Consider the following 24,371-nt stretch of genomic DNA (forward strand, 5'->3'; position numbering starts at 1 on the left):
TGACTTGCCCAAGGTCACAAGGCAGAATGTGGCAGAGCCGGAATTAGAATCCAGGTCCTTCTGACGCCCAGGCCCGTGCTCTATCCACTATGCCATGCTACTTCTCCTACAGACATATAGACAGACATACAATCTAACATTCCTAATTGCCCCCAGATGGTGATCCCAGACTTCACTTTTGCACAGTATATGACCTCAGCCAGTTTGCCTCTTCTAAGTATTTCTGTGCTATACAGTAGCAGTAACAGCATCTATCAAGAACCCACTGAATGCAATGCACTATAATAAGTGCTTGGGAAGTAGAAAACAGGGAAGTTGCCTGTTCTGCGCCCCCAAGAAGCTTACGCTCAAATCGGAGATACTGACTTGAAAGTACAGTAATCCAAGTAAGTCATTTTTATATACAATGGAAAGGCATACATACAAACAGAGCAAACTCGAAGCCCTAGAAAGCATCACCCAGAAATTACTGTATGCAGTTGATTGTGCCTTAGAGGCTCACAACCAAGAAGACATACAAACAATTGTAAATCACTTCTCCAAATCAGCCAGGTACCAGGAATTGATAAGTCTGAAGAAAATGAGGTGGCCTATCAGCCTGCATCAGGGAAACCATACACACAAACCAAAAACTCATAAAGGCTACACAGAGCTCAGAGCTGTGACAGAATTCCACAGGCTGTACATCGGCCAATGATGCACTGATAGACGAAGATGGAGAAGACAATATCAAGACGGCCAGCATAACCCTTGGGAGTCTGTTAAACAGAGACTGAGGTCAATGTGGTATGAGGCTCAAGACCAAACTAAAAACTCCCCAGAGCTGTAATGTTGTCCAAATTTCTTTATAGCTGACACCTGGGCCCCACACAGGTTCCACATCCGACTTCTTGAGCAGTTTTCTCAACATCCGATATGGGGAAGGGGAAAGAGACAGGAGAGGCGAGAGCAAGATACAGTTAGAAGATTAGCTAGAGCAGAGCAAAAAGAGCAGATGAAGAGAGCATATGTGCAAGATGAGGTGAGTTCATTGAGAATCTTGAAGTCTAATACAGTGTCTGGCACATAAAGCTTATCATTACCATAATCATTAGTACTAATAAAAGGAGGTTTTTTTAATGTGGCTTAGGGAAGGCCTCTTGGGGGGATGTGCCTTTAGTAAGGTTTTGAAGGTGAGGACAGTAATATGGCAGATATAAAGTGGGAGGGCACCCCAGTCCAGAGGCAGGATTTTGGAGAGAGGTCAGCAGCTTGACAGACAAATTCGAGGTACAGTGAGTAGATTGGCATTAGAGGAGTAAAGTGTGTGGGCTGGGTTGTAGTACGAGAGTAGAGAGGTGAGGTAGGAGGGGACAAGTTGTTTTGAGTGTTTTGCACACAGTAAGCGCTCAATAAATGAGATTGATGTGGAGGGGCACAGGGAAACAGTGGAGGGTTTTGAGGCATGGAGATATGAGTACCTAGTATTGCTCCAGGAAGATGATACCTACGTCACTGTGCAATACAGGCTGGAGAAGGGAGAAGCCGGAGGCAGGGAGCCCAGCAAGGAGGCTGATACAACAGTCGAGTTGCGATATGACTAGAGCTTGGATCAGGGTTGAGAGGAAAGGCTACAACTGGGAGATAATATTTAGAAAGGACGGATAGAATTCTACAGTAGATTGAATGTGGAAATTGAAAGAGTGAGGAGTCCAGGATAACAACCAAGGGGTGGGCATCTAGGACAGGGAGGAAAGTGGTGCTAACAATGGAGATAGGAAAGTTAGGTAGCCGGGTGAGTTTATGTAGGAAGGTGAATAGTGCCGCTTTATGCATATTGAGTTTGAAGTGCTGATGGCAAATCCAGGTGGAGCGGTCTTGGAGGCAAGCAGAGACCTGAGATTATAGTTTACATGACGGTCACAAAAAGGTGGTAAAGTTCCAGAAATGCATTCCTGGGTTTACAAGGATTACATAGCCAAGAAAAGCATGATCCCTTGCCCGAGTGCCCTTTTCTGGGTCCAGGTCCCTTGGGGATGCCCTTGCACATCACCCCTCACTTAACTCCTGGGATGTGAATCAAGATAATTACAAGAATTATTACTTACTACGACCTACTCCCCATTACAGGCTCTGACTTAGAATTTCTTCAGTTAATTCACAATACTGATTTTATTATCCATATCAAGGGGGCCCCGTCTAGCCCCTCTCCCCATCACTGGATCGAGATAGTCTCTTTCCTAAAAAGTAGAGTGAGCCAGGTAACCACTCACACACAAAGACAATTGTTTCTCTCTCCACACCCCTAGTTTTCATGAAATCAAGCATTGGACCTGTTGCAAAATGTGAGTCATCTCTTCTGGAAAGAATGCCAAATTAACTGAACAAAACAAAAGATTTCCTTCTTCAACGACTAAGAAAGCACAGAATTATTTAATGTAGTCCAACAACACCCAATTCTTTCGCTACATTCAAACTGCCAGGTTTGGGGGCCAGCTGGTCAAAAAAGAAAGATAATGCAAAAGCTTCCTACATACGGGCCTTAGAAAAACTAGATTAAACCATCTTATTCACAGGCTCAACGATTCTTAGTGTGGCAAAAACCAAGATCCTGATAACCTTCAAGCTTCAGACCTGTTCTCTCCACTTACCTACTTCTTTATCAATCAATCAATCAATCAATCAATGGCATTTATTGAGCACTTACCATGTGCAGATCACTATACTAAGCACTTGGGAAAGTACAATATATCAGAATTTGTGGACATGTTCCCTGCCCATAATGGACTTACAGTCTAGGTTCAATTAATCAGTGAATGGTATTTACTGAGCACTTACTGCGTGCAGAGCATTTTAAGTAATTAGGAGAATATAATAAAACACGAGCTGATCATCCCCAACTGAAGGAGCTTTGTGATTTTGTATTTCCCTATCTCTCTCTTTCATATATAGCCTGTTTGTATAAAGATGTTGAGGGAACCCACCATAATAGGCTTCTCCTACTAATTAGCAAATGTTATGCAAATTCTATGCCACCTGGGTGAATAAAGTGAGCAATGCATTTTTTTTTGTTTTAAGAAATTAAAAACTAGGTTTTCTAATTGCAACTTCAAATATAACAGTAAACACACTGAGCTTTTTAAATGTGTCAACTATGTTAATATTTCAAATTTTCACAGTAATATTCACTGAATAGAGATCAATCAATTTTCCCAACCCCTGCCAAGCATAGGAGGATCTTAAAACGGTTAACCTCGTACTTTCACTGGGGAACAGCAAAATTTGTTAAAAACAGCAGAAAAAGGTGTTCTACTAGCTGAAAGCAGAAACATTTCCTGATGCTATCACACATAAGACCAGTTGACTCTAGGAATCAGTGCCACTCCCAGCAAGGAGAGTCCCATCCTTGTCATATGTCATCAGAGAAGCAATTATCTTTCCTTCCGCATCCTATCCTGTATTGTTTTGCAAACTACCATTCTTTAAAACTTGTGATCCTATTACCCGCCAGTGTGGCGGGGGTGGGGTGGGAAAGGAGATTTTTTTCGTTGTTGTTAAAGCACATGGGACAGCTTAGGATGTGGTAGGGAAGGGAAATGACATGACATGGAAGCAAGGGACAACTGTAGGCATGAGGTTAAGAAGGGGGACTGTGAGCCCCGCATGGGACGGGGATTGTGTCCAATTTGATTATCTTGTATCTATCCCAATACTTCAGTTAGCGCAGAGAACAAACTGAAAAAAATACCATCATTTTTATTATTCCAAGAGCTTAGTACAGTGCTCTGCATACAGTAAGTGCGCAATAAATACGATTGAATGAATGAAGTTATTTCAGTTCTTGTTATGAACTTCATCTTTTAATTTATAGAAAAAGGCAATGCTAAATTTGGTATGTGCTTTTCTATAGTTAAAACATGAGATAAAAACGCCACTACTGGCTCAGATTAAAAGTCGATCCAGCCTAGATTTCTGTCTCTGACATTGACTATAGTGATGGATAATTGTGAGACAATTATCTATAGTAGACCACATCTGTACACAGCTTTTAACCCAAATACAAAAAATTATTTAGAGAGTTTCAAAGACAGAAGTGTCTGAAAATGAAGTTAAATGTGTTACTTTATGTAACTATTCAACTACCCTGTAGTTGGGAACTGGTTCCACAAGAAGATATAGGTGTCATTTTTTCGATTGATAACTGGGACCAATAACTTATGGAAAACAGATTTAATTAATCTGGCTTCAGTATTGAGAATGATATAAATTACATATTAAACTCAGATCTGGATAAATGGAAATAGAATTTGCTTTACAGCATCCACTTGCCACAAAGCATACTGAAATATAAATTAGCATAATCAGTATAATTGGTTACAGTTAAAGAACTCCCTATCACTTTCACTTTTTAAAATATCCAAAATGAAATGGTTGAGGCACTGATTAAATGCCAACTTCGCTGATGAAAAAATTTTTAATAAAAAAAGACACACGGAAGCTGTAAAATATTGTCATGTATGACTTTTTTTGCAATTACCAACAACTACCCCACCTGCAATGTCATACTAGTTCATAATGGGTCATCAACATCAGGGAAAGCCAGAGCAGACACAGCATCTTTAAAATTTTAGAAATGAACCCACACAAGTTTAACTTAAACAGCAATTAATTGTAAGTTTGTAAGCATATTTGGTTGTTAATATTGTACAATAATCTATGTTTTCATGATAAAAACCCTACATAAAATAAGATAAAAAAATCAGAAGCACAGCTCAAAGTAGTTTGAATTCTGGTTGCAGGTGGTTATTAAAATCTAAATCAAGAGGTCTACACAAAGAATTTAAATGCATGTGCAAAAACATGTTGTAATGATATACCTATTTCTGGCAAATATTACTTAAACTGGATTAATTTTTGACATTCCTAACTTCATCTATACTCCTTTGATCAAAGATTTTGTAACAATGAAATCTCAGAAATCCTGAATGCTCAGTGACGAATTTCAGTATCACTCTTTCTATTTGACAAGGAACTCCCTCCACTGAGAGGAATATTTCAAAGATAACTCAATTATCTGGCACGGACCCTCTCAGAGAGGTCAAGAATTTTTTTTGTAATCCTGTATGTTCATGAATTAGCACCATCCACAAAAAACACTCTTCAATTTTGCCCTCACCAATTTGTATCACATGATTACTCTCACATGTTGTGAAATCTGAATCTCCTCAATGGTTCTAAGCTTCTAAGCTTCACGCAGGCACAGGCTTCTTAGCACCTTCTTTCTTCTTCCTTATGCTTCGCATATCATGGCAAATCAGAATACTTAGACTTCATTATTTTCTTCAAGGAGGACGGGCAGTCTTATTTGATTCTTCTATAAACTCGGTTTTTTTTTAATTTAGATGACTTTTTAAAAGTATAATAGTTTTTATATCTTAAATTGTTAACATACTTATCAAGTATTAACCACCTGACTTGTTGAGGCGATTTTGTGTTCTCAGGTGAAGCTGAGGGAGTTTCATGACCTATGTGGGTTTTCTTTAGGTTTTACTTGTGTGGGTTCATTTCTAAAATTTTAAAGATGCTGTGTATGCTCAGGCTTTCCCTGATGTTTGTTTGTATCCAGGTTAGTTTAGGGAATACAACTGTATTTCATTCTAAATTCTGATTCTCTGAAATCATAAAAAATACAACAAATTATTACCATCATTAACATATACTGGAAACAATTTTTACATTCCTATCTGAAAAGATGATGATGTTTAGCAAAGAGCACATTCCAGGAGCTTAATATTAGGCCTAAATACACACAAAAGAATCCTTTATCACATTAAAAAGAAGGACACTTCAACCTCATGTATTTACAAGAACTCTAATGGTTTAAATCTTGAAGGAGGTCTGTAGTAAGTTTGCATATCTGTAATTAATAGATTTATATTAATGCCTGTTTCTCCCCTCCCCGAGACTGTAAAATTGTTGTGGGCAAGGAATGTGCCTTTTTATTGTTATATTGTACTCTCCCAAGCACTTAGTACAGTGTTCTGCACACTTTAAGAGCTCATAAATACTACTGAATGATTTAATGAATAAATGGATACATGGCCTTGCATGGGGCTATGATGTTGTCCTGGATCCTCAAGAGCATCTTCAACAATTTTGCTTCCTAAAATCCTGATGACCTAAAATGGCATGGTTCAATCGATCCTTTCTTTTTTTTTCTTTTTACGCAAACACAATGCTACGTATAAGAAGGTTTGGTGGATGGTTGACATTTGGCTTAATCCTCAAAGAGAGGAAGCAACTAAAAAAACCTACATCAGGCTGGAGGTACATTCCCTTGTTCAGGCAAGGTGCATTTAGCACATCAGTAAGCCCATCCAGAAGCAAGGTTACCCCAACAGAATGAGGGCAGAGGTTAGACAAAGCAGTCAATCTTCAGCATACGGGTGAGGTTTGTCGATGAAAGGAAGCTCCTCCCTTCAACTCCATCCCCACCCCAATTGCTCTGCCCGGTAGTTTTTTTGAACCTCTGAATTTATTCCCCTAGCCCATACTGGGGATTCCCCTACTTGACCTCCCCACTGCTGAGTAAATGCCGTAAGCATAACCAAACCCAACCAGAACAGATTTTTTTTTAACTCTGTACTGTCCCTGCTCTCATGGGCCGCCACTGGCCTTATACCCTGCACTGCCCAGGACCTCCAGAGCAATGGGGACAGGACCGGGCAGGCCTGGAATAACTCATTCATTCAATTGTATTTATTGAGCAGAGCTTGATAATAATAGTGGTACTTGTTAAGCACTTACGATGTGCCAGGCACTGTACTAAGCAGCACTGTACTAAGCGCTGGGGTGGATACTAGCAAATCGGGTTGGACACAGTTCCTGTCCCACATGGGGCTCACAGTCTCAATCCTCACTTTACAGATGGGGTAGCTGAGGCACGGAGAAGTCAAATGACTTCCCCAAAGTCACACAACAGACAAATGGCGGAGCGGGATTAGAACCCACGACCTTCTGACACCCAGGCCCATACACTATACAGAATCCCATGAGAATGAGGGAAGGGCAGTGTGATCTCCTGCCCTTTCCCATTCCACTGTTTCCCTACAGCTTTGGAGGGCCTGGGCATTATAGGCTCTGAAGCAGGAAGAGGATGGGCAAAATTAAAAAAAAAATGCACTGGGACAGGCTTGGTTAAAGGCACAGGGACAGACTAGCTAGAGACAGGGAAGAAAGCTAGGGTGGGGGAATCCCAGGGATGGATTCAGAAGTGCAGGGGACTGGGGATGCATGGTTTAGAAAGCCCTAGGCAGAGTGAGAGGCGGGTGACAGTGTAGGATGCCACATCTAATGTGCTTCTAACGGAAGTACAATTTGCCATGTTACCATGCATCCAACACCATCAGTAACATCATTATCCCTCAAATGAAGGCCTAATGTAAATAAATGGACATACACATAGTTCTGCCAAAATGCATTTCATCTCTATGTGTTCTCAATAGAACACAATAACAAAATTAGGGAACATCCTTCCAATAAATTAGCCCACTTCGACTACTGCATCAGCCTCCTTGCTGCACCTCCCCAGCCCAGTCCATTCTTCACTCTGCTGCCCAGATTGTCTAAAAAGAAAACATTTAGTCCATGTATCTCTTACTCCTTAAGAACCTCTAGTGGTTACACATCCACTTCCATATCAAAACAGAAACTCCTCATCATTAGCTTCAAAGCACTCAATCTGCTCCCCGGGGCCTATCTTAACTCTCTGATTTCCTACTACAACCCAGCCTACACATTTTGCTCCTCTAATGCCAATTTATTCACTGTACCTCAATCTTGCCTATCTCATCTCTGTGCTCTGACCAGGAACTTCCTCCCCCTCCATATGTGACAGAACGCCACTGTCCCCACCTTCGAAGACTACATTTTCTCCAACAGGCCTCCTGTTACTAAGCCCTCATTTCTCCTACTGCCTCTCCTCTCTCTATTGCCCATGCACCTGGAGCTGTACCCTTTAAGCACTTGATATTCACCCCACCTCAGTCCCACAGCTCTTACGTACTTTTGTGTCATTCATTTATAATAATGTCTGTCCTCCCTCCTAGACTCTAAGCTTGTTGTGGCTCAGGAACATGCCTACCAACTCAGAGACTGGATTCTCCCAAGTGTTTAGGACAGTACTCTGCATACACTGTGCTCAACAAATATCACTGATTACGGTACCTCCCAAGTGCTTAATACAGTGCTCTGCACTAAATATCACCGGCTCAATGGAAAGAGCGCAGGCTTGGGAGTCAGAGGTCATGGGTTCTAATCCCGGCTCCGCCACTAGTCAGCTGTGACCTTGGGCAAGTCACTTAACTTCTCTGTGCCTCAGTTACCTCATCTGTCAAATGGGGATTAAAAAAAAACTGTGAACCCCACGTGGGACAACCTGATCACCTTGTATCCCCCAGCGCTTAGAACAGTGCTTTGCACATAGTAAGTGCTTAACAAATACCACAATTATTATATCTATAAATTATAGATGTACAGTATAAATGATAAAAGTCTCTCCCTCTAGACTAAGCTCATTCATTCATTCGTATTTATTGAGCACTTACTCTGTGCAGAGCACTGTACTAAGCACTTGGAAAGTACAATTCAGTAACGAATAGAGACAATCTCTGCCCACAACAGGCTCAGAATTGAGAAGCAGGCTCACAGTCTATTTGTGACCAAGGAATAAGTCTACCAACTCTGTTGTACTGTGCTCTCCCAAGCGCTTAGTAGAGTCCTCTGCACACATTACACACTCAATAAGCACTACTGAATGACTGATTAATGTGAGTCCCTCTTGTACTCTCCCAAGTGCTTAGTACAGTGCTATACACAAAATTTCTCAGTAAATACCACTGATTGAATGGCTCCTATGTGATGTGTCAAAAGAAACAGCTATGTGCATGTGAACAGTATTTGACATGGGGCAGGTACTACAATGTGAGTTTTAACGTGGAGTTCATCAAAAACATAAGCCCCATGTTTTGGGAAATCTGACTGATTGATTATATTAAAAATGGTTTTGGTTTTGAAGTGTAGAGTTTATATTACTCTATTTTGTATAATTTGATTGATGCATTTACTTTTAAGTCAAAATCATCTAAAAAGGGGGGCAGGATAGATAGTGGCATCCCTAAAGCTAACAAACATTTAAGATGAGAGGAATTGAAAAGAGAAAGAAAATCAGTAAGACAGTAGGAAATGAGAGGAGAGAGGGGATAAATTAAGGAATGAAAAACAGAGGGTGCAGTAAGAAAGGGGGAATAAAAGTGCTAGCAAGTAAGAGGGAATGGAGTGTGTTGATAGGGAGGGAAACAGAGAAAATATTAAAGAAAATGAAATGAGCGAGTATAGATTTGCAACAGAGTATGTGAGTTACATACTGTGCTTTGCACAAAGCAGGTGCTCAATAAGTGATTTACAGTTCATACTCATGCTTATGAATAGCACTTGACTGTCATTAGCAACTCTTTTTAAAAAATGAAGCTAATCTCTGTACAGAGAGGAAATTGAAGTAATTTATATCTAGAATATGAACATTTTTATAGGTGCTATATGTTTTACTTTTACTCTTGGTTATTATAAAAAACTTGGTAGGCCTAAAGGAATCTCAATTGCTAGACAAAGATTTTACAGTTGTGAGAGTCCAGGTCCAACCTTCCTAAACTGGGGAGACCTTCGACTGAGGACGAATTAGGTAAGTTTTTAATGCGAGGAGTAGCAGGGGCTGAGGAATGGAAGTCCATGATGCTGACCTCATAAGCTACCGTGATTTTTGTATTCTTTCCTAAGCTTTCTCGACCATGCTATAGTCCAAGCCTGGCATGTGGGGCACACTGATCTTGAGCCCGAGTACTGGGCCACAGTCAAATTTAACGGGTACAAGATATAGGATGTCTCTCCCCTGTGCTCTCAGTTCCCCTGTTTTAAGTGTTTACGTGTTTAGGCCAGAGAGTGGAGACCACTGTCTCGAAGGCTAGGATGATGTGCAAATGCACAGGTGTCTCCAGGGCTACCAGAAGAAAAACTCACAGGAGTCAATGGGGCTGCCGTTTGCCTTTCCAGGTAGTGCAGGTGCAGCCGAGGGGGTGGCTGGAGTCAGTTTACGATGCATCAGGTTGGGTCTGAACGATTGGCCCAATGTTAACCAATGTCTGCAAGATTTTGATACTCATTTACACAAATCCAGAAATCTGATTTACATTGCCTAAGAGCTCTTGGGAAATCATGAATGGAAAAACTGTGAAAAATGATTTCAAATTAGAGGTTATGGTTGCCCTTGTGGACATATATCTGCCAGATTAAGGACATGACTTCCAACCTTTGACTTTTCCTTCTAATAGCCCATTCTGGATCCATTACCCATGAATCCATACATAATTTTCTTGCACTTATTAATACCCTCAATTCCCTTTTTCTCATAGAATCAGGTTCAGACATTTTGAGTTCTTCCAAAATATAGTACCATTTGAACATCAAGTTCAAAATTGGTTTCATTTTATTTTTCCAACCTCCCCTACATCTTGTACAGCCAGAACATGACTGCAGGCAGTATCTACCAAGTTTAGCAAAAAATGATACAGTAACGTAGACTGTACTTGCTAAATTACTAGACAGTCATCTAAAAGAGCAAAGTAAACCTAATAGAGCAGACATCCACTTACTTTTCCCATAGTCATATCTGTGATAATTAAGCCTGATTATCCAATTTGAAGATTTAATCCAGCTCTCTTGCTTCTGTTCCTCCCACCTTATGACTACTCTGATGTTCCACTTCATACCCTCCAGTACGAGGTGGGTAGGAGGAGAGGAGTAAAACTCAAATTTGCAAAATACCAAGGCGATTCAGCAACTTGGGGAGTTTTAGCGGAAGAGGAAATGAAGTTTCTTGGAATCGCCGTGACTGATTTTTATCCAGTCTATCCATATATAACATTGGCCTGGATCATTGAAAGTCATTCAGAATCCAGGAAACAATATTTAGGAATTCAAAGTATAAAATCATCACCAGTATTTTTTTTTTCTGTTGAGTGACTGAAACTTCTGTAAAGCTCATTACTGTTCTTCGTTTCCTAAAGCAGCCATAAATGTTGCCCAACCCAAACTCCTTATGTCATGGTGACTTTACTTCAGTAAGAATGGAAGGTTCCAGGAAATACATTTATTTTAATGGCTAGTGCCCTCAGCTATTTTTAGATTCATGTGAAATTCAATGAACACATCAGAAATGATATTTTACCCTCCAGAACCTCCCCTTGCATGCTTCCTGTGGGTAGGGTATGTCTTATGCTTCTGCTGTATTTCCCAGGCTTTTAGTACAGCACAGTGCATTCAGTAGGCATTCGATAAATACCATTACCATTACTGTAAAAATATTTAAGGGAAATTTACTTTGATTTTTGTATGGCATTTGGTCAGTACTTACTAAGCACTGGGATAGATACCAGATAATCAGTTCATATCCCTTAGGTGGCACAGTCTTCATCCCCAATTTTACAGATGAAGTAACTGAAGCCCAGAGAAGTTACGTGACTTTCCCAAAGTCACACAGCAGACAAGTGGTGGAGCTGAGATTAGAATCCAGGCTCTTCTGACTCCCAGGCCTGTACTCTATCCACCAGGCCATGCTGCTTTCCCACACTCCCTTCATAAATCAGATTCTCATGCTAAAACTATACTTTGCCACACTTCCCTCTCTCTACATGTAGAAAATCACTATACTTTTGTATTGCGTTATCTACATGAGCAATATGTACCCAAGACAGACTTTGTTCTTGAGAGGGGTGCTACTGACAGTGAAATCCTAACCATATGTGACTGGAAGGACTGCTACCCACCCATCATTTACTTAGACTGTGAGGCCCCTGTGGGACAGGAACTGTGTCCAACCTGATTTAACTTGTGGCATGGCATAGAAGATAGAGCACAGGCCTGGGAGTCAGGTCTTGGGTTCTAATCCCTGCTTCACCACTTGTCTGCTGTGTGACTTTGGGAAAGTCACTTGACTTCTCTGTGCCTTAGTTACCTCATCTATAAAATGGAGATTGAGACTGTGAGCTCCATGTGACACAGAGACTGTGTCCAACCCAATTTGCTTGAACCTACCCCAGCACTGAGTACAGTGCCTGGCACATAGTAAGCGCTTAACAAATACCGCAATTATTACTATTATTATCTACACCAGCATTTAGAACAGTGCTTCACACATAATGCGCTTAACAAATTCCCTTAAAAAAACACAATTCATTTGGACATAGATCCAGCTCTGTGAATGCTGACTTTTGCCACTTGGCCAGGCCTGTCATTGTTTTTCATACAGCCTCTTGGTATGTATGACATTTAAATGAAATCTTTGTTCAAGGAGAGCAATCCATCAATATTTGCTTGCTGGGCAAGTGTCTTTGTTGTCTCCCAACAGTCTATTACTCTACGGGAGTACCGATTTTTTACACTGTTCAGAGGGGACAGAATCGGGGTAGATCTTTAAGGAGATGAGGTTTCAAGACCACAGGAGCTTCCAAAGATAGAAATCAATTTTGCATCCACTTTGCCAAAAAGCTACTGCTTAATTCTGTTTGGTACTCAGAACAGATCCATCATTACTTAGTTCCTTAAAAGAACAAATAATTCACCTATTGCAGCATCAGAGAGTCTAATTGTTTTGGGGGGTTTTTTTGCCCAGCCCATCCTTTCCTTTTGGTGAAGTGAGCCAGTGGAAAATCAACTGCTTAATCAATCAACCAGTGGCATTTACATGCAGAGCACTGTACTGAGTGCTTGGGAAAGTACAATAAAACTGAGTTGGAAGATATGTTCCCTGCCCACAGGAACTTACAGTCTAGAGGGGAAGATAGATTTGAAAATAAATTACAGATATGTACATAAGTGCTGTGGGGCTGAGGGTGGGGTGATTACCAAGTGCTTAAGGGGAACAGATCCAGCTTCAGAGGCAATGAAGAAGGGAGAAGGAATAAGGGAAATGAGGGTTTAGTCAGCAAAATCCTCTCGGAGGAGACGTGATTTTCATCAGATAATCAGGTCCCATATGAGACAGTCTGCGAAGGAGGGAGAACAGGTATTGAATCCCCATTTTGCAGATAAGGGGACGGAGGCACAGAGAAGTTAAGGGATTTACCCATGATCCCACAGCAGACAAGTGGGGGAGGCGGAATTAGAATCCAGGTACTTTGACTCCCAAGCCCATGCTCCTTCCTCTGGGGCACACTGCTTCAATCAATCCTATCTATTGAGCGCTTACTCTGTGCAGAGCACCACACTAAGCACTTGGGAGAGTACAATACAACAGATCTAATAGTCATGTTTCCGGTCCACAAGGAGCTTACAATCTAGAGGACTCTCCAAGACCTCCACCCCTGAGAGAATAAGGAAATCCTTTTCACTTAAAAGAATCTAGAAGTCTGAACTCAAGTCTCCACTGCCTCTCCTTTCTGGGAGCCCTTGAGGTTCTCTGGCGTCAACTCTACCCAAGTGGAAAAAAAAATTCTCTCAAAACTGACTTTTCTCTTTATCCTTGGTCCTCAGTCTACCCATGACTGATCGTTTCTATGCTGTAGGATTCTTTTTCAACTGGAGAGAAAGTTATCTGCCTGAGTTTCTGCCAGCTTAACTCTTATCTTAACTCTGTGAAGTCTCTGTTACAATGCTTATACAGAGCACAAGGACTAACTATGCCTCTTAGAAAACCTCCTAAGGCATCTTGTGGCAGAAAAAACCCAATACAGAAGAGGATGCCAAACACTATGATTAGTAAAGCATTCTCTGAAGGAGTTGTGATATAGCAACATAGCATTTAATACAGTTCTTTGCACACGGTAAGCACTCAATAAATGCGATTGAATGAATGAGTCACTTGCTTCAATTGAAAAAAATTACTGACTGGAGGTAAAAAGTGAACAAGGAAACACAAATAATGTAGTTGAAAAGCTGGTGAGAGACAAGAATAATCCAAAGCCAAGCTTCCTCAGAGTGCAGCTAAAACTACTTTTTTTCCCCACTGTCATCATCATCATCATCAGTGGTATTTATTGAGCACTTTTTGTGCACAGAGCAGTCTACTAAGCACTTGGGAGAATATAAGATGACAGTTGGTAGAAACGTTCCCTGCCCACAACGATTTTACAGTCTAGAAGGGGAGACAGACATTACTATAAATAAATGCAAACAAATAATTTATAATATTTTGAACAGCCATTCACTGGTTTTCATTGAGCACATATTGTAGGGAGAGTACTCTATCAAGTAATCCCTTGGATGAGTACAACTGAGTAAAAGTCACAGCCCCTGCCCTTACTGGGTTTTGCCACCTAACAAGGCAGACAGAAGATACAAGTCATTCACTGAATAGTTAGAGGAGGTGAAAGGAAAAACTCTCTTGCTGTTGAGAACAAAAGTGTGGAAAAACAAATAGAATAGATAAAGGTAAATGAATATGCATCTGCAAAAGTGATACAGGTGAACATAATGCTAAATACAACTGTCAGACAGAAGTTGCTTGGGAAAGTGGATTTTCAAGAGGAATTTGAAGACAGAAAAAGAACACCAAACAGAGAGACTTTTGAAGGGGAAGGGAGGTCAAGGCTGCAGGAAGGGAGTGAGTAAATGACAGGAGACAAGAGAGTAGAGAACAAGGCACAATGAGAAGGTGAGTTTGGGAGAAAAGACCAGTCTGAGGTGGGGAGTAGTGGGAAATGAGTGTTGATGGACTGCCTTAAAACCAATGATCAGGAATTGCCACGATGTGGAGAGGAATGAGTAACCATTAGAGGTTTCTGAGGTTTGAGCATACACATGCGTAACAACATTTTATTAAAAGGATCCAGTCAGCAGGAAGAAACATATTTCAGGGAAGGAAGGGGATGTTTGACAAGACTCTGCAGACAGTAGTCAGAGCTTCTCTTAGCCAATCTGGGCCTTCTACCCTTAATTCTAAGGGAAGCAGTAAAAGAGAGAGGGAGAGATTTGTGGAACCAGAGAGTGAAGTTTCTATATCACTCCAACAAATGCATATACTAAACACCTCTCTGCTGCTGACATTCCTTTATGATCTTAATGGCCAAAAAACAACAAACTTCTGACAAAACTAAATGGTCTAGTGTAGGGCAGTCTATATACCACAGCTGTGAAGGCAGACCTCTCAGATGTCACAGCTGGCTTCTAGAGCAGTTTCATCAGCATCACTGAAACAACTTAACAACAAATGACATAACAGGATCACAGATAAAAAGATCGTGGATCTCAGAGCAGTCTTTAAGTACTTGAACTTCGCCAGAAGGGGTAGGAAAAGAGAATGAAGGACCGTGGGACACTGAAGCAGATGCTGAATGATGAGATCAAGATGAAGAAACTTCAAACAGGGTGAGCAGAAGAAATGTTTTAAGATATGACGAAACTCAAGTTTAAACAGCGTGCAAAGAGGTGGATTAAGGGGAGAGGGCAGCAACAACCAGTTTTGTGTGCATCGGACCGGAAGTGATGGTTCCCCCCAAAACATCTTGGGGAAACAGCGACGCTATGAGGAAAAATTCAACACGAAGCAAATGACCAGCCAAGGACTATCTCTACACATGCCCAATATGGTCAGACTGTGGGCAGGAATGATTTATGTTGATGTTTTCACACATGAAACCTTGACATGAGAGAGCACTGCTGCGGAGCTCTGCAAAGAGTGCAGCTCTGCTTTGGCTACTCTACCAGTCACTGGCATTTATTGGCAGACAGACTCCTTGGGTGCTGGATACCGTATTTGGACTTGGGAGAGTACAGTAGTACAAGACACGTGTCCCCTGCCCTCACGGAGTTTGCAATCCAATGACATTCTTAATTTAAGTTGATGTTGACAATAATTGTGGTATATGTTATACACATACTATGTGCAAAGCAGCATGCAAATGCTGGATAGAATGAAATCAGATACTGTCCCTGTCCCACATGGGAGCCATCTTAACTCTACAAAAGAGAAAAGGGTTAAGAACGATGGTATTTAAGTGCTTACTATGTGCTATGCACTGTATGAAGTGCTGGGGTGGATACAAGCAAATCGAGTTGGACACAGACCCTGTCTCCTGTGGGACTCACAGTCTCAGTGTGCATTTTACAGATGAGGTAAATGAGGCACTGAGGAATGAAGTGACTTGCCCAAAGTCACACAGCGGATGAGTGGTGGAGCCAGGATTAGAACCCAGGCTCTCTGGCTCACCACAGAGAGCTGTAAATGGTTGCCAGACAGCAGGCTGGCTGGGAGGGCTACAGCACCACTCATCATCATCATCATCATCATCATCAACGTCATCAACGGTAATTATTGAGCACTTACTGTGTGCAGAGCACTGTACTAATCACTTGGTAGAGTACAATACAACAGAGTTGGAAGACACATTCCCTGCCCACAATGGGTTTACACTCCTGTCTACTTTTGTCAAAGAGATTAGGGCTGTGACCACAATCAATCAATAACATTAAGCCCTTACTCTGTGCAGAGCACTGTACTAAGCACTCGATAGAGTACAATACAACAGAGTTGGAAGGCACGTTCCCTGCCCACAATGGGGTTTACACTCCTGCCTGCTTCTGTCAAAGGGAATAGGGCTGGGGCCACAGTCAATCAGTAATATTTACGAACTGCTTACTGTGTGCAGAGCACTGTACTAAGAGCGTGGGAGAGTACAACAGAACAGAGCGATACTGTCTGTGAGTCTGATTCTCAGCCTTCCTAATGGCCACCTGTCAAATAAAAGCTTAGTACACACTCCCACCTCCGTCCTCCTGGGCCCCTCTTCTCCTCTGACCTTCCTGCCCTCTTGAGACTCAGCTCCCATCCTCGGTCCACCCCCATTTCTTTTCTGGTCTTTATCCTATACTCCCATCCCGACTTCATTCTCACTTCCTCTCTGAGCTCTGCACCTTGCTGTGCTGAACGAGTAAGGATAAACTTAGTACACTGACCCTCATTACCTCTTCCAGGAAAAACCTAACAAACATCCCATCATCCCTTAAAGACATTTAGAGCCACAGAAGAAGGAAACAAATGTTCAAACAAGACAGAAGGCATTTACTGCCAAACACAGTGTCTGTGTCCAAGTTCCACTCCTCTAACTGGTTCAACTCCTGGCACTTGCTGGATGATAATCCCCAACTCAAAATGGAAGAATTGCACGACACTCGTGTGATCCCAGGGAGGCCCCCCCAATCGTACAGAGTTGACAGAATGGATCCAACCCTAGCGAACCATTCTCTATGTATCAACTCGGAGAACTACACGGCCAGAAGGAGTCACACATTGCTCTAGCTATCTTTACATTCAATCTCCTACCGCAAAACAGATCCAACAGAAATATTCATTCATTCAATAGTATTTATTGAGAGCTTACTATGTGCAGAGCACTGTACTAAGCGCTTGGAATGTACAAATCATTAACAGATAGAGACAGTCCCTGCCCTCTGACGGGCTTACAGTCTAATCGGGGGAGACAGACAGACAAGAACAACAGCAATTTATCTACCTTGGACGGCTTACATATGGACGCTTGAAAAGATTTCAACATGGACTACTCCTGGAAGGTAGGGAACCAGGCTGGATTGCTATTTCCATTTCTGCTTCTGACTTCCTTTTGGGGCAAGTCATCTATCTTCTGTGGTTTTCAATGTCTTCCTTGATGTTCATACCATACTTGTCACTAAATAAAACGGTCCTGGCAAAGTCTCTGGAAACGGCAAGCACGACAGACCAAAGAGCATCAGCGTTAAAGTACATACTGCTGATTCGGTTTGCCCACACTCCTGAGAAGCATTCTGGCATCCCATGACTGAAAGACTTGGATGGTTTTCTTTCTTCCTTTAGTACCTATTGTCATGAATTCACAGTGCAGAGTGAAGGTCCAATGGCCGGGAATCCACAAATGCACATGTTTGAAGAGGTAAAGAGTGAGTCAATTTCATCACCCTACCCTTCCCCTGCCAGGCACAAATGGGATCCACAGCATCAGATCAGCAGGGGCAGTTCCGCACATATCCTCTCAGAGTTAAATTAATTTGACTGTTGCTGGATCCACAGTGCAGTGAACCAGAGACAAGAACAGAAATCATCCTGGACATGAGTGATAAGGTAAGAATGAACATCTGAATTTACAATTATTTTTCTCTAGCAAAGCCATCACGGTCTCGAGAAAAAATTGTAAGACCCTATGAGGGGACAGTATCCGCATCAGTTCAACAAGCTAGAGGTCCGAAATTACTTTAATCCACAAGAAGAAATAATTCAACTCATCTCCAGCTCGATAAACATGGGCAATCTACAAGCCTTACCCTCCCGGTGTCAACTAACGATAGGTACATAAACGAAATCCCACTAGCCCAAGTTAATTTGAATTAGTAGGTTCAGTAGCCTAAAAAAACAATGAGTTTACACTCCTGTCTACTTCTGTCAAAGGGAATAGGACTGTGGCCACCATTAATAGAGAAGCAGAGTGGGTCAGTGGAAAGAGCCCGGGCTTGGGAGTCAGAGGTCATGGGTTCGAATCCCGGCTCTGCCACTTGTCAGCTGTGTGACCGTGGGCAAGTCACTTAACTTCTCTGTGCCTCAGTTACCTCATCTGCAAAATGGGGATTAACTGTGAGCCTCATGTGGGACAACCTGGTTACCCTATATCTACCCCAGCGCTTAGAACAGTGCCCTGCACATAGTAAGCGCTTAACAAATACCAACATTATTATTATTATTATCATTATTAATCGATAATACTTACAAAGTGCTTCCTGTGCGCAGAGCACTGTACTAAGAGTTTGGGAGTGTACAACATGATAGAGTTGGTACTGTCTTTGAGTCCGCTTCTGTTCATTCAATCGTATTTACTGAGAGCTTACCGTATGCAGAGCACTGTACTCAGCTCTTGGAAAGCACAATTCAACAACAAATGAGACAATCCTTGCCCACAACAGGACTTTTATGAGTATCAATGCTCGTAGCAGAGACGAGAACTTATAAAAACAGGGCTCTGCTCCTCACTGTTTCCCGGCAAGACCCCTAGACTGCTTGGTTTCCCACCTGACTGAGCTGCCCAATTCCCATATGCAGTGATGTTCGAGTGTGGAGAAACAGCGTGGCCCAGTGGAAAGAGCATGGGCCTGAGAGTCTGAGGACCTGGGTTCTAATCCCAGCTCTGACAACGGCGAGCTGGGTGACCTTGGGCCAGTCACTTAACTTCTCTGTGCCTCAGTTTCCTCAACTGTAAATGGGGATTTTGATACACTTTTAAATACCTTTAATATGATTTTATCTATTCATTTACATTAATGTCTGTCCGTCTCCCCCTCTGGACTGTGAGCGCACTGTGGGCAGGAATCTGCCTCTTTGTTGTTATATTGTACTCTCCCAAGCTCTCAGTACGGTGCTTTGCACACAGTAAGCACTCATTAAATATGACTGAATGAATGAATACCTGTTCTCCCTCCTTCCCAGACTGTGAGCCCCATGAGGACATGGACTGTGTCTGACCTAATTAACATGTACCTAACCCAGCACTCAGAGTAGTGTTTGGCACAAAAGCACTTAACAAATAAAATAAAAAACTCCCTAAATAAGTTGCGAGCCCCAAGGACTTCCTCTTACTGCTCCCAAGGGTCTTGTGTGGAACTTTATATAAATGAATGAAGAACATGAATAGAGCCAGAGGAAAGCTCAGAAAATCCCAATCAAAAGACAGTTGAGTTGCTGGACCTTTGCATCTTCTCCTTGGCTAGGCCTAGGGCAGCTGCCCACTTGATCTACTCTGGTTACATCTCCTCTGAGCAAGAGTAATAGATTTAAAATTACAACACAACATCTAACACCACCTGCCGTAGGAGAAATCAAATGCTTCCTCCTTCCCCGTTCCCAGCCAAAAAGTATCAATATAAATTCTGGTCCTAGGGTTCTGGTCCCCTACCCGGCTCTATGAACTCCTCGCTGCATTCGTATCTAAATGATTACCTTTTCTCTCCAGTCGGTGAAAATATTAAAATGACATTTTATGCACGTTGCAAACTCTGATCATTCGGTGCTACTGCGTTATTTCTCACAGGGGTCAGATTCACAGTAAGATACCGGCTGAGGGAAGAGAAGCAGTGTGGCCTACTGGAAAGAGCGCAAGCCTGGAAGTCAGAGGATCAGGGTTCTAACCCTGGCTCCGCCACTCGTCTGTTCTTCGACCTTGGGCAAGTCACTTTACTTCTCTGTGTCGCGGGTCCCTCGAACGTAAAACAGGGATTGAGACGGTGAGCCCCGCTTGGGACCTGGTCTGTGTCCAACCTCATTAACTTGTATCTACCCCAGCGCTTAGAGCGGTGCCCGGCACAGAGCGCTTAAGAAATACCATTTTTTAAAAAAGCGGAGCAGAGGGACGGAAGAAAGGGAAAGGAAAGGGTAGGGAGACAGATTCGTAAGGGAAGGCCTCACAGTTACAGGCATCTGATTCCAAATCAACTGCGGAGTGCCACCTTTTACCCTGCAATGGATCCTAACTTGCTCATTCCCATTTCACCCTCCCTATTTATTGCAACCATAAAGTAAAACTACGGTGGCCGTCCCCTGAGTCAAGCTGGCTAAAGCCAGTTGCAGAACCTGTTGGGTTAGAATAGAAAGCTGCATGTGACATGGTGCTCTGGAATTTCACTCCTAGCATTGACAATGACTTTGGAACTCACTGCCTACAGAGATTCTGCTAAAACCCAAGGAAGACTGCCTTCTTTGGGGAATCATACACGACACGCCCTCTTGCCCAGGACTTCTGTCTACTCAAGGGCAAATGCCCTGAGGAGCGGCAGCTCCCAAAAATAACTCTCTGATCTGTTACCACATGAATGTCTGGCGCTTCTGTCAGAAAATCAGAAGAAGAAGGTTTATTTCCCTGGCACGTGTAGTGGCATGCCCAGTGGGCACCTGTTCAGAAGTTCAGATGGATACTAAGGAAATTCAGCATTCTCTAGGCATCCGTGAACGTCGTCCATCGATTTCCTTTCGATAACTTCGCTCTCCAGCAAGGGCGGGCATATGAACCTGCATCCCCGCGTAGAACATACTTTAAATAGAGCACCATAGCCACGATGTAAGAAATAAATTTACAAGCTGCTGCCTTGGCGATGCGACCTGCTCATTACTTGTTGGCAGTGATTGACTTCTAGGGGAGCAATCGGATTTGAGGGTCTAAGCATTTGGTATCATCTCTTATTTCAGGTGTGTTTCCTGAGACGATGCTCATTATTTTAAAAAATAATAACTCCTCGACTTAGTTTCTCTCCCAAATGGGGCTCACTGACTATGTGTCCAATCTGATTAACTTGTATCTACCCCAATGCTGAATACAGTGCTTGGCCCCAAAAACGCTTACATAGAGAAGCAACGTGGCTCAGTGGAAAGAGCCCGAGCTGGGGAGTCAGAGGTCATGGGTTCAAATTCAGGCTCCACCACTTGGAGGTGTGTGACTCTGGGCAAGTCACTTAACTTCTCTGTGCCAGTTACCTCATCTGTAAAATGGGTATTAAGACTGTGAGCCCCACGTGGGACAACCTGCTCACCTTGTATCCTCCCCAGCGCTTAGAACAGTGCTCTGCACATAGTAAGCGCTTAACAACTGCCATCATTATTAAATACCATCGTTATCATCATTATTATTAGTGTAAATCAGTCTGAATGAAAATGTTCCCGAGCATTACGGTACAATAATTCCATTTTTAAAATGTCACAAAATTGACACATCCAAAATGAAATCGCATTTTACAGACGATCTGAGTTCCTTTTGGAACCTATAAAATTAAAATATAGTCGTGATCCGCTTAACATTCTTTCCGTTGAGTGTTGCCTATGTATTTTCATGTGCAGATGCATCCAAAAAAAAAAAAAACCCAAATCATTCAACACGGAACATCTGCTCAGCTCTTTAAAGACCCCTATGAATGGTCACAAATGATATCGCAACTATCGCTCTTCAACAGTTCTTAATATGAAGACCGCCTTGGTTGGTGAACTGTTCTCTCCGTGATCCCAAATCACCGTTCCTAATCTGGCTTCATTTAACCTCTTTGTGCCGCCCCTATTTTTAGACGGCGCTCTATAATAAGATCGAACAAAATACGACACTTTCTCTTCCTTTTCCTCTTTCGATTCCTGAAAAAGCCGGCGTTCTTGACAACAATAGCGATGCGGAATTATTCTAAGGGCTAATCGTCATCACCTCTAACTCCAACCGCGATTTAAGGACCGAGCCGTCAAAACCCACAAAGTGACTGACATTTCAAGCACTCCACCCCTTTAGGGAGGGGAAAGGAAGGACCCAACGACAACAACAACGACGCATCCAACACTTTACTCTCTCTGCAGAAGAATCAAACTCACTAAAAGCGAAAACCAGCCAGGCCGTGGCATAAAGAGCGAGGAGACAAACCCGTGAAATCCCCCACCTGGTCTTTGCTGGAAAAAGGAGAGGGGCAAAGGGGGCCGGATGGGAGTTGAGCGCTGGCCCAGGCACGGGCGATGGAGGGAAGCCGACGGGGCTTTTTGTTCCCCGCAAAACCAAGTCTTGGGGGGCGGTTGGAGCCGGGGGCCTTGGCCTTTTGGGTGTCGGGGTGCGGGGATGATGGTTGCTTCGGTCGCCTTCACGGGAGCCGCTGCCACCATCTTCAGAATCCCCCTGGCAGGCAGAACTTCCTCATCATGGAAACTTCCACCGGGCACCGGCCGGGATGCCAGAGGGCATTTCACCAGGATCCCGGGGTGGGCCTCGGCCATCCGTGGGCGTCCCTTTAAGAAAAACCGGGCAGGGGGGGGTCCCGTCTCCCTCCCCCGCCCTCCCGGTGGTCTTCTCTGCCTCCAACCATCCAGGAGCCCCCCGGGGGTCGCAGGTGGGGGCGAGTGGTAGCCCGGGCCCCCCCCCCCCCGTCCCCCAACTGGGGACCCTTGGCCGGTCACCCCCGGTCCCATTCGGACGCCCGGACTCGCCCTCCAACTTTCTTAACGACGATCCCCCCCCCCCAAGGATTTTCGCAAAAGGACCGTGGGTCAGGACCCCTAGGTCAACCTTCCTGCGGGGAAGCCCCCTCCCCCGGCCCCCTCGGGACCGGCCACTTTTCTTCGAAATCACTCACCGGGGGAAACGGAGGCAGCCGGAGCCAGGACTGTCCTTCCCTCGCGATCGCACTTTTATTGGCGTAGCGAGGAAGTCTCCCCCCTCCCTCCCCCAAATGATTTTTGCTCTTCCCCCCCCCCCCCAGCCCTCCTTCGCAGCCACCTTGGTCGCCCCCCTCCCGGCCTTTCGCGCCGGTCCTTACTCTGGAGTCGGGGTGAGTCCTCCAGGCCGGGGAGTCTGCGTGTCTGTGACCTCGATTCCCCTCGATTTCCCCTCCCGCCGCTCGCCCGCTCAGTGTCTCTCTCCTCTTCTCCCTCCCTCCGTCTCTGCCTCCCTCGCCCGGCACCGGGGGCGGCGGCCAAGGAGCCCGTTCAGCCCCCGGCAGGGGCGCAGCGAATGAAATGCCATCTTGGCCGCCGCCTCCAGGGGGGCGGCCGAGCTTGCCCCTCCCCCTCCAGCCACTCCTCGTGGCCTCCTCCCCCACCCCTTGGGGGGACACCGGGATCCCCCCCGCTTCGACCGTCACTGGGGCAGGGATTGTCTCCCTGACGATAATAATGATGTCGGTATTTGTTCAGTCCTTCCTATGTGCGGAGCGCTGTGCTAAGCGCTGGGGGGGGGGGAAATCCAGGGTCATCGGGTGGTCTTCATCCCCATTTTGGAGAGGAGGGAACTGAGGCACAGGGAAGTGACTTGCCCACAGTCCCCCAGCTGACAAGTGGCAGAGGGGGATTGGAACCCATGACCTCTGACTCCCAAGCCCGGCCTCTTTCCACTGAGCCAGGCTGCTTCTCTAATATGTGCAGAGCGCTGTTCTGAGCGCTGGGGAGATACAGGGTCATCTGGGCTCACGGTCTTCATCCCCATTTTAGAGAGGAGGGAACTGAGGCACAGGGAAGTGACTTGCCCACAGTCCCCCAGCTGACAAGTGGCAGAGGGGGATTGGAACCCATGACCTCTGACTCCCAAGCCCGGCCTCTTTCCACTGAGACACGCTGCTTCTCTAATATGTTCAGAGCGCTGTTCTAAGCGCTGAGGGAGATACAGGGTCATCTGGGCTCACGGTCTTCATCCCCATTTTAGAGAGGAGGGAACTGAGGCACAGAGAAGTGACTTGCCCACAGTCACCCAGCTGACAAGTGGCAGAGTCGGGATTCGAACCCAAGCCCGGGCTCTTTCCCCTGAGCCAGGCTGCTTCTCTAATATGTGCAGAGCGCTGTTCTGAGCGCTGGGGAG

At 44.0% G+C, this 24,371-nt stretch overlaps 1 protein-coding gene across 14 annotated transcripts in view; it reads right to left on the bottom strand.

Annotated features, from left to right (window-relative positions):
- The window catches only part of THRB (thyroid hormone receptor beta), a 303,177-nt gene extending 279,622 nt beyond the window's left edge, over positions 1-23,555 (bottom strand). For 8 of the 14 annotated variants that reach the window (XM_039912994.1, XM_039912991.1, XM_039912988.1 and 5 more), the window contains exon 1: positions 23,338-23,555. The gene's annotated coding sequence lies outside the window, so the exon portion shown is untranslated. Of the gene's footprint in view, positions 1-17,540; positions 17,848-23,154; positions 23,196-23,337 lie in introns of those variants that run through there. The other 6 variants (XM_029070507.2, XM_029070506.2, XM_029070504.2 and 3 more) reach the window with 3 other exon arrangements.
- Positions 23,556-24,371: the final 816 nt, after the last annotated feature.

Source organism: Ornithorhynchus anatinus, chromosome 8 (genome assembly GCF_004115215.2).
Source record: "Ornithorhynchus anatinus isolate Pmale09 chromosome 8, mOrnAna1.pri.v4, whole genome shotgun sequence".
NCBI classification, from domain to species: domain Eukaryota; kingdom Metazoa; phylum Chordata; class Mammalia; order Monotremata; family Ornithorhynchidae; genus Ornithorhynchus; species Ornithorhynchus anatinus.